The 13,329-nt window shown below is 38.8% G+C and overlaps 2 long non-coding RNA genes across 3 annotated transcripts in view; both read right to left on the minus strand.

The window, feature by feature from the left end:
- LOC135321740 (uncharacterized) overlaps positions 1-13,329 on the minus strand; it is a 140,505-nt gene that overhangs the window by 41,153 nt on the left and 86,023 nt on the right. The gene's annotated exons all lie outside the window — the stretch shown is intronic.
- Positions 1,101-10,123, minus strand: LOC135321741 (uncharacterized). Its single transcript, XR_010381775.1, has 3 exons — positions 10,105-10,123; positions 2,240-2,451; positions 1,101-1,282 (listed from the first exon to the last, which is right to left on the minus strand). It is a non-coding gene; the product is annotated as an uncharacterized LOC135321741 (long non-coding RNA).

Raw genomic sequence — 13,329 nt, forward strand, 5'->3', positions numbered from 1 at the left:
AAGGGAAGGAAGGAAAGAAGGAGGGGAGAGAGGGAGGAATCTCAATTTTGTGTTTACAGTTACGTGAACATCTTAATATATTTCCTTCAAGGATATGTGTCCATGAGCAGACCAGGGCATCATGTGTCTTCAACTTCATTAATGGTACTCTACCATACACAATGTTCTATAATGTTTTTATATTTGCTTAACATTTGCAATATTTTATCTATGTTTATACATACAGCTCTAATTTACTTATTTAAGCACTATATATTATTTCACGTAAGAACGACCACAATGTATTAATACTAGTAAAACTACCTGTGCTATTTCCAAATTTCTACAATTAAAACGAATGTTACAATAAACAATCTAGTATAGATACAGAAATGCAAGGTCTGAGGATATGTAAGTCTTCACATTTACTGGTTACCGCCAAATTCCTCTCCAAAATGGTTTGGGAGTTCCTATTTCTCCATATCCTGCACAACATCTAGGAGTGCCATATTTTATATTACTGTTTGCCTGTTGGGTATGCAATTACATTTCACTGTTGTTTAAATTTGTATTTTCATAATGACATTTAGATTTCTTGGAGAATTACTAAGTTTTGCTTATGTTTATTGTGTAGTCTTTTGTTATTTTTTTTAAAATATTTTAAATGTTGTAAAAGATGTAATTATTTTTTCATATATATACATATATGTGTATATTATATATAAAATCAGTGGTAGTACCAAAATTAGTAAGAGAAGTATCAAGACTGCAGAATCCAAAATGTTCTAGAGTGTCTAGGCTTGGAACAACCTGTTTACCTACAAGACATCTCATCCCTTCATGCTCACTTCCTTTGCTCGTTCCACAAACCCATCCCCCAAGGTAGACCTACAGAGACATATATGCTTCCTTGCCTGCTTACTATTTATTTAATTTACCTGTGACTTTTTCAAATAATATGACCACATGAGGAAGGGACTCATTTAACCAAGGCAACAGTTAAATCAACAAAACTCGATTCAACCTTCTGTTTCATGCTGTCGAACGTTAGAGGCATTTCAGTTCGTCTCACTCTTGTGGTGAAGAAAATAATGCGATCATTCTCCTTAACTTACCTGTTTTATCGTCATGTAACCTGCACACGTTGCTGTGAAATCACCGGCTTACTGCTAATTCTACTAACTAACCTCCATACGTTTTCCTCGTCTAATGTGGTACATTCCTCTTCTGATCAATATAATCCTATAATTCTATGCAAATTCTTGTGGATAAGACAACTTGCAACAAATGTGTCCTATTATTTCTGTAAGCATATAAAAAAAAAACTTGTGTGAATTTTTTTTTCAGACAAGAACTTTTTGAAAAACCAACAGAAAATATAAATGGAAACAAACTTGACATTTTTAACAAATGTACTACTGGATATATTTTATTCTTGTTCCACCCGGAATATCAACATATTAACTTTACCTTCTATTATCTCTTTCAATAAGATCAATAATTAATTTTTTAAAAAAGCTTTGGTTTCCTGTTAAAATTAATAAACATCAGCTCAGGTTACTGATTTTTTTCTGTAACAGGTCACTGTTCCCGTATATGGTAACTCAGTCTACCAAATTCCTGGCTATTGGAGTCTTCTTTGTAAAATGGATATAAACATCACTGTGCAACTGAAGAAACCATACTATTTTTACAATGTAGAAGAATTGCTAAGCTTTTGCCTTTTTTATTTTTTTTTTTGATTAATTTCATGCCTGACTCAGTCAGAGATTAGGCCTTGACACAGGTTATAATTAAATATTGAAATCATGAAGTGCAAGAATGTTTAATTTTTAAAATATGAGTTTTAATTTACCTCATACAGAGAATAGCTCTGGTCACCTGCAGAGATGCATTACACACTACATTGCCTAATGTAGGATGCCTGAATAAGGCTGAGCATACAGTTAAAGTAAACTAATGCAATTTACTGAACAGCAGTCAAATATTTATCCAGTTGATGAAGCAGACTTTATGTGAAACTCAGACAATAATTAAAGAGAAGCCTGGCTTAAAACATGCTTACTCCAGTTTTTACAAATACGTCATATCCTTTCTGCATCTTCCATTTTTTTCGAGTAGTTATGCCTCCCTGAAACATTCCACAGTGAGCATTCTATAGCTCAGTATTGACCATATTTCCTGATGTTTCACAGTATTATAACGCTAGGAAGGTAGACTGATTGCAAAAGCATCCCCAGTTCTTCTCCTTGTAGCATACCTTTTGCCACATGGCTTTAACATGCCTTCCGTCAAAGGTGGGATCTATTTCTCCACCCTTTGCATCTCCCTGGCTTGTGACTTGCTTTGGCCAGTAGAAGGTGGCAGCTATATTGCTGTGCCAGTTCACAAGCTCTGCCTCAAAAGACTGCATGCTTCTCCTTGTCCTCCTGGAACCCGGCCATGGGCACAGGGACAAGGCCAGGCTGCCTCCTGCAGGATGAGAAACACACAAGGCCATCATGACTGGTCAGCTCCAGCCACTCCCCTGTCTTCCACAGTGAGTCCAGCTGAGATTAGCCAAGCCCAACTGAGGTCAGCAGAACCACCTAGATTCCTTGCCACCTCGTGAGGAATAATGAATGGTGGCTGTTTTAAGCCTCTGTGTTTACGATAGTCTGTTACACAACAAAAGCTAATTGAAGAAGGATTCGGAGATCTTATTTCAACTTCTCCGTTTTACAGAGGAGAGAGCTGAGGCTCAGAGAGGTTAACTGACTTGTTCACACCTACTGATTGTCTGTGGCAGAACCAGGTCTAGAGACGGCATTCCCCAGCTCATCAGCCAAAGCTCTTTCTATCCTGCAATTCCACTTTTCTTCTTCTTTTTTGTCAACAGAGATCAATGAAAGCTTGCCAAGAGAAATGGAATCTCAGGATAATAAAGTGGCATTTGTGAAATATAATTGTTGGGGCCATATATATATTTATTATAGTCAGGATATAGATGTTACCTGACAGTATTCCTCAGATCTTTTTTTCTAGGTTATGTGAAGAGAATCACGAATGACAGGATGAAGACGGTTTTCAAGTGGAGTAATCCCATAATTTTCAGTCATTGTGATATTACCATTAATCCTCACTTTTGGAATATTTCTCAAATGCTCAGGTTAACAGGGATCTTCCTAGAGCTTTGTTTAGCAGACTAAAATCTTCTCAGAATCTCACTGCATCCAAAACTATCATCTGGAAAATTACTAGTAGATAGCACGTCAGAGCCATCAAATACTCCATATGATGATCATTTAAGAAATTCTCCAATACTGACATTATGCTGAATGAATGTGCAAATGCTAAATCCATCATGTCGTGGAATGGCATGTTATGAAATCTTGTTCAATCAAATTTGCCCCAGAATAAAAACTTCTTCCAAGACATATTTGGGCTTCTTTTTAGAGTAGTGAAAGAGTTGAATTTTAATTCTACTCTTGCTCCCTTTATACCTGCAACTCATATGTTCTATAGCATTGGTTCTCAGCGTTCAGCTCATCCAAATGACCTGGACAGCTTGTTAAATCACAAATTTCTGGGCTCCACTCCCAGAGTTTCTGGTTTGATAACCTGGACTTGGGAAAGAGGATCTGCATTTCTAACCAGTGCCCAGGTGATGCTGAAGTTTGGGGACCAAACTTCGAGAACCACTACTCCATAGTTTTCAACAGCTGTTGAAACAATCCAGGAATATTCTATCTTAGTATGCACCTTACTACAATATTTTAGTGGGAGCTAAAAGAAATATATGTGCAAACTACATCTGCAATTTATATTAGTAGATGAACTACACGGTACAAATCCTGTCAGTCAAAGTCAGTGAGACAGTCACTACAGTTACGAGTTTGTATAGCCTTGACTTTTGGTTGAGACATGTACAGAATCTGCCCACAAACCTGGGGGAAACTTGTCAAAAAAAAAAAAAAAGAGGGGAAAATTGCATACTGTCACAAGACCTATAATATTTGGAATGCAAGCAAATTAGGTCAAATGATCATCCTCCAAAGGGAAATAATTTGCCAGAATTTTTAAAAGGTAAAGAAATGCCTACTTTGAATCCACAGCCATTTTTTTTTTTAATGAGAGTATTCACATAACACTTTCCATGACGGCTTCTGCTTTCCATCACTCAACTCTTTGTGAAAATAGTCCATTTTTTGGCTTACTGACTGTAAGTTTGAGCTTAGTCCAAAAATGAACTTCTTGAAAGGTTTACAAAAAAATATAATAACTTCAGTTGTTTTTAATTCCCGACTGCTTCAAATAAAAAAAACAAACTATGAAAAGGGTAGTGGGATTTTAATTGCATTTTTTGCATTTAAGTATCAGATAACCTCCTAATGGACCTTTACATATCTCTGTCCTCTATGGAAAATGCATACGTTCCTCAATTTGAAAACACGGCTGAGATGAGAAAAAGATTGGCGTCTGAAAATGTCCTCTGAGAAAACACACACAGAAAGCACATGTGTGTCCCGAACTCCTGACTATGTACGTCCAGGAGGCGCCAGTTCACTCCATCTTTCTTCTTCTGGTAAACATGCCTCCCTGGGTATTCAGAGAGGCCTCTTAGTGAGGGGTCGTGCAGTATTGTTTATAATTTTTTATTGGTGTGGTTTTTCTTCCACCACCTACTTAAAAGCTCATTTTCCCCTGTTCCTGCACTTCTTAGAATCTACTTCTCTTATAAGGAAAAAAAAAAAAAAATGCAAAGTGAGCTAACCTGAGGCAAAGGGCTGAGAAGATTTTCTTAACCTTTCCATTTTTAACACTGAACATTGTCTTAGTCTACACTTTTGTCCTCTTTTGAGCTGACACTATGAATTGGGTACAGAATACCACACAAGGGTTATCCTGAAGTGACAGTCCCAGGCAAGGAAAGACATCTCAAGGAAAGCCTGTCTAAGTCTAAACATCGCCTTCCTCTTTCCAAATTAAATGGGTTCTTTAATGGCTCATTGTATTCACATAGTTTTTTTATGTTTAAGGCCATCTTCTAATCTAACTTATAAGCACTGTCTCTATATTTGAGTCATTACTCGATATAGTTAAATGTCTTTTACTAAGATTTTTCCATCCTTTATAGACATGGAATTTCCAGCTGCAAATGTTTTCAATTCCTTCATGAATATTTCCCAATTAACTCCAACTTTTAGTGAATTTTTTGAACTCATGGGGCTGTTATGTTTGCTATCATTCCCTTCAGATTTATCTTATCTGATCTTGTGAGATTGCCATCTATCTTTTTTATGGGCACGGTGCCCTGAGGACTCAGACTTCACAGAGATGGTGCGTGTCACGGTGCCTTGCACATGGAGGATCCCCGAAGAGAACGATGGACAGGAGGGGTTGAGTCAACCCTTTTACCTGAGCACGGGGACGGCGAGGATGGGTGGAGATGAAGTCAAAACACCTAGAGGACAGTTTCCCAGCCTAGTCAAGGGTTTCTTTAGCCAGAAGAAAACCCAGGACAGGAGGCTGGTTCCTACGGGGAAAAGCAACTAGGCCATGACCTACAATAATTATTTCTGGCTGAAGTAATGCTGTGTTGAAAGAAATGACTGTTGGAAGACACCAAGTGAGAAATAACTACTGCGTAACAGGTAAAGTCACATCGTAACCCACCACTGCAGTGCCCTTTAGTGAGTTATATTGGTCTGTAAGGTAGGAAAAGGGTGTACCCGAAAAAGAAAGGCTGACTCTGAAATCAGGAATGCACACACACACACACACACACACATGCTGAGTCTGTGCACAAAGGAAGCTGTAAACAGGCCAGTGAACCTCTTTCATGCCAAGTCATAATCCCTACAAGGGACTCGTCCCCACAAGGCACCCATTATACCATATGCCTGGAACAGTTCCTGTCCTTGTCTGGTCAGATGTCCAACTGGCTCCTCCAACTTGCTAACTATATATGGAAAGAATTTTCCCCTTTAAAAATCAAACAGTTGGCAGGAGCTGTAGGTAAATGCTCTAGTCATTTCTCCACCAAAGGTCAAGCTCTCCTATGCTGAAACATTCTTCGAGGAATAAACTCATGCAATACTACAATGCAAACGAATAATTATACTTAAATAATCTTTTAAAATGTATCTTGATTTGCCAGCTTACTTGTTTCCAACCTCCCACATCCCCCATCAGCCGCCTACACCAATTTGTATATGACTATGACTTAGTGCCTATACCATCACATATGTGTGTCAGAGGATAATGCAGGTACACCTTGGAATTTGATAATACAGGTCCAAGTTTCAGTTCCATCATTTACCAGTCAGAAATAACTATATGTGTGTATATGTGCATACATATATTTACTCTGAATTTTGTCTCTATGTCTCCTAGTTATTAATTCACTTTTCTCTCCGTACTTTTAGAATTATTACTCAACTGTTGTATGAAATATACATAAGAATTCATAGCTTTGAAAACGACACATGCTAAAATAGCAGTTTACACTGATGCATGCCAACTGTTTAACTATGCATACAAATGTCACAGAACAGTTTAGAAACTGAAATGAAGACTGTTTTATACCCACATGACACAAATGCAGGAACAGAGGTCAGCAGAAAATAATTACATTCAGGAGAATTTGGACAGGACATCGACAAGAGCACAGACCATGAAATCTCCAGTGACCTAAACAGTTAAAAAACGGCTACCAAGAGCTGAAACTTTCATCCACGGAGAGATGCTTTCCTCAAGCTTGGTAATTTTTTAATCCCTACATTATCACATGACTTAACCCAGGTGGCTGGGATGAGAGATGCTGACTGACCCACATACTAGTTAGATGGAAGGGAATGTGGAATTATCGACTGTTCTTTCCATATGAATGAGTATCTCAAGATTTATGCAGCAGGTGTGTAGAAATAGTGGACATGGGATCAAAAATCTCAGTCAAGGCCACCACGCTGCAAAACTCCAGATGTGTCTCTGCTTCCACCATGTGTGTGTATCCCCTTTGCTTATAAAGTTGACCATGAAGAACAAGGCTTCTCAAAAAGACCTGACTTGGTCACTAATTATCAGAGAAATGCAAATCAAAACTACGATGAGGTATCAACTCACATCAGTCAGAATGGCCGTCATTCAAAAGTCCACAAATGACAAACGCTGGAGAGGCTGTGGAGAAAAGGGAACCCTCGTACACTGCTGGTGGGAATGTAGTTTGGTGCAGCCACTGTGGAAAACAGCATGGAGATTCCTCAAAAGACTAGGAATAGACTTATCGTATGACCCAGGAATCCCGCTCCTGGGCATATATCCTGAAGGATCCCTACTTCAAAATGACACCTGCACCCCACACCTCAATGTTCATAGCAGCACTATTTACAGTAGCCAAGACATGAAAACAGCCTAAACGTCCATCAACAGAACACCAGATAAAGAAGATGTGGTATCTTTATACAATGGAATACTACTATTCAGCCATAAAAAACGACAACATAATGCCATTTGCAGCAGCATGGATGCTACTGGAGAATGTCATTCTAAGTAAAGTAAGCCAGAAAGAGAAAGAAAAATACCATATGAGATCACTCATATGCGGAATCTAAAAAAAAAAATGCAAAACAGAAACAGACTCATAGACACAGAATACAAACTTGTGGTTGCTAGGGGGACGGGGGGTGGGAAGGGACTTGGATTTTAAAATGTAGAATAGATCAACAAGATTGTACTGCATAGCACAGGGAAATATATACACGATTTTGTGGTGGCTCACAGCAAAAGAGAATGTGACAATGAATGTATGCATGTTTATGTATAACTGAAAAATTGTGCTCTACACTGGAATTTGACACAACATGGTAAAATGACTATAACTCAATAAAAAAAAAGTTTATATATATGTATATATATATATATAAAGAAGAAAAAGACCTGACTTGGGTACCAGTTCTACAACTGCCACTTACCAGTCATATACACCGGACAAAAAAGTTACTGCACCTCCCAAGCTTCAGTACCAAGTCTTCTTAGTTTATTCTGTATGCAGTGGATCCCTCTGAGAATCTGGTGAACACTATGGATGCTTTCTAAGAATGAGGTTTTTTAATTGCATGAAATAATACAGAGGATTTTGAAGAATCCAATTGATTCATTTTTCTGATGTAAAAAATGTGATTATTATATTAGATGTCAGTATCAAGAGACAGGCTTCATAAATACTATAATTTTGAAGTAGCGATGAATGTAAACAATGTTTTGAGATATCTGCAATGACTGTAATGAGATATGAAAATACCTGCCATATCTATTGATAATAAAATGATAAGTACCTATAATACTATTGTTGTTTGTTGCTTATATATTCACAAAAGAAGTAAATGCTAAACTTCAGCTAGGGGTCAGTGAAAGGAGATGGGACTTTTTTTCTCAAGTTCAAGGACACACTGAAAGTTATCCATCAACTTCAGGCTAAAAATCATTGCTCTTTATTCTGTTATGTAAAAAAAGGGAAACACCACTTGCTCTCCAGAGCTCACTGAGCTTCGCCAGGATCATATTAGGTAAAGTTAATTAAACAAATATCTGATGGGCAATTTCTAAGTGCCAGGCACTGTTTTAGGGTCTGGGGATACATACATCAGTGAACAGAAGAGACACTGTCAAGTGGAAGAAACATTTCAGTCATGGATTAGACTTTAAATATAGGTCTAATAGATCACTATGTCAAATACATGTAATGTCAGAGGATGGTACAGGAAAATAAAAAGGGAAATAAATAGGAGAGAAAAGTATACGGAGAGAGGAAAAGACCCTGTGCTAAGGCATCAATGGAGCAGAGCCTCTAAGGACGTGAGCTACAGGAGCCATGGGGGACACCTGGGAAGAGGCATCTACAGACAATAAAGATCTTAGTACCACCTTCACCTGGTCCCAATCAATTAGCAGGTAGTAAACTGAAACACAAGCCAGCATTATTGAGTTAGAAATAATATGTAGACTTCTTGTTAGAATTATAAATTTATACCAGGATTAATACATTTGCTTTATAGCCCTATTTGTTTCTATCAGTTTTATTTTGTATACAATTTTTTTAACACATCTTACTTCATGCTAGATATATTTAACCAAAATAACTACAGCTGACCCTTGAACAACAAGAGGTTAGGAGCACTGACCCTTCTCACAGATGAAAATCTGCAAATAGTTTGTATGTGATTATACAGTAGTTATATATGCAGTTCCTCTGTATACTCAGTTCCACAGCCATGGATTCCATCAACCATGGATCGTATAATACTGTAGTATTTATTATTGAAAAAATCTTCGTCTAAGTGGACCTGCACAGTTCAAAACCATGTTGTTCAAGGGTCAACTGTAATTTATTCCTAATGAAAATCTTAAAAGGATAGGACCTATCATTACCCTACTTCACAGATAAGAAAACAGAGGCCCAGAGAGATTAAATTAATTGCCCATATGTACCAAGTAAATGTGAGTGAGTAACAGGACCAGGATTTGAATGCAGCAAAAATCACACATAAATCTAGCTGCCTACTTACCAGGTCGCACTTCTCCTTGAAAATGGTACTGTTCTTTGACAAGTAAGCAATCCATCTCAGATACCATATTCTAAAAGTTGCTAAAGTACTGAGAATTTTACATTGAATGAGAAAACTCTGCATTGCATTCATTAGGGAAAATGTGTGAAGAACAAAGAGCTGAGCCACAAAGGGGTCTGAGAAAGAAAAAGAAATTTCTGGCTAGAGGAAAGACAGTCAGTCATTTGGGAATCCCACAGGAAAATTTTAGTCTCCATAATCTTTCTCTTTTTATCATCTATTTGTGATTAGCAAAAAAATTAAATTAAAAACAATTCAGAAAGTTAATCAGAGGTCCAGAAAAGGCAATCTAAGACTTTTTAATTTAACTCAAGGAGAGCTATCCTGGACCCCCCGCTGTAAGTGCAGTATGTTGAACCACAGGTTAAACTCTTAGAAGACCAGAGGTTTCCTAAAGCAGACAATAGGAAGTGAATGGGAAGAGCATAGTGGTAGCTTTTAAATCAAAACTGGCCAATTTTGGAGACAGCAAGACTAACAATAAAAAAAAAAAATCAACTTATATTCTGTCTTAACTTACATTTCTTTCTGAATTTGTGTTCTTGTTCCTCGTTCTCAGGAGTGTACTGCAATAGCTCCAGTGAAAGGTGACAAAAGCCTGAAGACAAGCAGTGACGTTGGGGGGGGGGGTGGCTGGTGAAGAAAAGAAAGTTTGTGATGCTTATTCGTGGGAGGGGGAGATGGGAAACGACGGCCGGCAAAGGGAAAAGTCCACGTTGGCTTTGGTTTCTGCCAAGAATGCCAATTGAATGGTGTGTTACAAACAAGAAAGGGAGTGTAAGTGAGAACCAGAAGGTAGGCAATGAGCACAAATTTGATGTATTGATTATTAACCTGCAATTGTATTTTTTAGTGTTGTGATGTTGGGAGTTCTAGCTGGGAATGACTATAAGCAGGTGGATGTGCACATCTGGAACTCGAGTGAGAAATCTGGAACTTGGGAGGAAAATCTAGCTAGAAATCGAGCTTCAGGAGTCATGAAAAAAAACCCAGAAAATTCCACCAAACATTTGAGGGATTCCCAGAGGATGGATGAAGCAAAGGAGACTGCAATGGAGTAGCTAGAGAGGGCGGAGGAGCCTGGAGAGCACAGTGTCAGATGCCACAGAGAAGTCAAGCAAGGGAGTCAAGTCAAGGATTGGGGCTGAAGGGCTGGGGACGGAGGGGTCAGTGCACTGGAGCTTTTAATAGCACAGCTGTGTTGATGTGGTGGCAGAAAGTCTGATGGTGAATAGGAAGCTAAAATTAGAATATAACTCATTCTATTCATGCACTTGACTATTAAATAAAAAGAAAGATAAAGAGAGACAGTAGCTAGATGTCAAAGCAGAGTCAACAAATGGAGAGGCTGCAATTACCTGAAAAAAAAAAAAAAAAGATGGGTAAGTACCTAAAAGAATCAAGAAGGGATAAGACCAAGGGCACAGATAAAGGGATGAGTGTTAAGGAGGAAAAGCAGGTGCTTCGTCTCCGAGGCTAAGTAAGCAGTGGTTCCCCATGAGAGTGGGGAACACGTTATAAATTTGTACTGGCAATGGTTTTGCCTGGAAAAATGATTGGCGGCCCAACTGGTATTGAGTAAGTAGGACCAAGGAGGATAGAAACCTTGCAATTCATGAGACACAGCAGAATTGTCCCATGTCCCACACAACTACAAGATGTCCCAAGGAAAATTCAAGTAGGTGAATAATCTGTTTGTGAGGAAAACTCTGTTGTACAATATGCACCAAGTGCCTCAGGACAGCTTTGATAACATATTTTCCAGGAATATAACTAGTGTGTAGCTCAAGGGAAAAGGATTTAGCTTTGTTCAGATCTTCACCCAGAATTGGTCATAGTTTCAAAAATTCACATGATCAACAGCAGATACAGTTCAAGAAGAAATACAATTAACATTATGCTAACTGAAAGAAATCAGAGACAATGTCACACATCATATGATTCCCTTTATATGAAACATCCAGAACAGGTAAATCCACAGAGAGCTTGGGTTGATGTTTTACTTTGGGTCTAGGCAACATTCCTAGTCAAGGGCAAAAGCTAAGCTGGACTTACTAGCTGCAGGCTGGAGACAGTGCATCCAACTTGGTGAAAGTTGTTTTCTAAACGTAAAATTGGATCAGAAATTAGCTTTGAAAGGGAAAAGAATATGCTGAAGACCGTGTGTCATATACAAAGACAAGGCAGTGTCATCCACCAGGTCCTCCTTAAGGAGGAAAGGAGTGACTGACTGGCTGAAGGTTCTGTAAGACACAGCGTTTTCTATCACTCAGGCAATAAAATTATATCGAGCTGCTGCCACATGCCAGACACAGAGCCATGCCAGGAGCAGTGCTAAGGCCCGGGGACAGAAAGATGAATGAAATACTTGAAGGGCTCAGAGGAGTTGGCTGCGTTGAGGGAAAGCGAACAATTAAAAGTAGGAAGTGAATACCCATACTAGATTGGAAATACTCTGAGGCCTTTGCTGCTTAGAGTGTGGTCTGGGAGCCAGCGGCACTCGCATTCCTGGGAGATTGTTAAAGCACACGGTCTCAGGCTGCACCCAGACTACAAACCAGAGCCGGCATTTTAACAAGATCTCCAGGTGGTTCATCCTTACACTAAGTCTGAGCAGTGTTACTCAAGCGGGGTTCAGCATGGGCCTGGGCTGTCGGGAAAGGCCCAGGTTTTGGCTATTGTGTTTCTTTTCTTCAGAGCCTCTTTTGTAAAAGTACTTTGGTATTTCCTAAACAACCACCTACATGACTGTATGAAACACCGTTTTGCACTCTGGGAGGTGGTAGCCATTCACTACCATTATTAGGTCTCCTGGTCCTTGGGTGCTGACTGGCATTAGATGGACTGGTTAATTCTAAAGCTGACTCAAATCTCTTGACTGGGCTCCAAACCCTATTCCCCATATATAAAGTGAACACTGGAGATGCAAAGATGAGTCAGATGGCCCCTGGTCTCAAGAACTAATCCTCTGGAAAGGGCTTGTTTTGAGTTACCATTTGCTCTAGGCAAGAATGCCTGGTCACATCCATGATGAATAAATCATTACAAGTTCTTCCCCACACACACCTGGAAAATATGGTTAGGATGAATATATATCCTGGTTTGCCAGGATAGTCCCGATTTATTCTATTGTCCCCAAGTAGTTATTAATTGCACACCTTTTCATTCTCAAACTGAATGATAAAATTTAGGGTCACCCTCTCTATAAGCTAAGTCAAGGTCATTGAGGAATGTAGTGCTACTGATAGATGTTTTGAAACTGACCAAGGGAAGGAAAAGAAGTGTGGCTATTCAACAATGAGGTTGTCACCAAAATGGGGGAGGGGAGTGTCAAGGAATAGACCAGGCAAGCAGCCATGGTTGATTTAAATAGGCTGAGAGGAACCCATGTGTTTTACAACACACACACACACACACACACACACACACACACAGAGACCTGCAATATAGTTGGGAAAAGAATGACAAATCAAATTCACCAATATTTTAAGGGTACATTATAGGACCATTAGAACACTAGAGCTTGCCAAAAAAACATTCAGCTCCCTGCCAAGACCATTTTAAGTAAAAATTTGATTGATATTCAGGAGTCTACACACATAGTACCATTTACCTTTCCAGGCTACTAATAGATCTGAACTGGCCTTCTCTTCCTTTTTCTATTCCAGCGAACGGTAACCCTATCAGAACCAACACCCTCTTTTATAATATATCTTTTGTAACACTTCCATTACTATACTGATAT

The sequence above is a fragment of the Camelus dromedarius genome, chromosome 7 (assembly GCF_036321535.1).
Source record: "Camelus dromedarius isolate mCamDro1 chromosome 7, mCamDro1.pat, whole genome shotgun sequence".
In the NCBI taxonomy this organism is placed as follows: Eukaryota; Metazoa; Chordata; class Mammalia; order Artiodactyla; family Camelidae; genus Camelus; species Camelus dromedarius.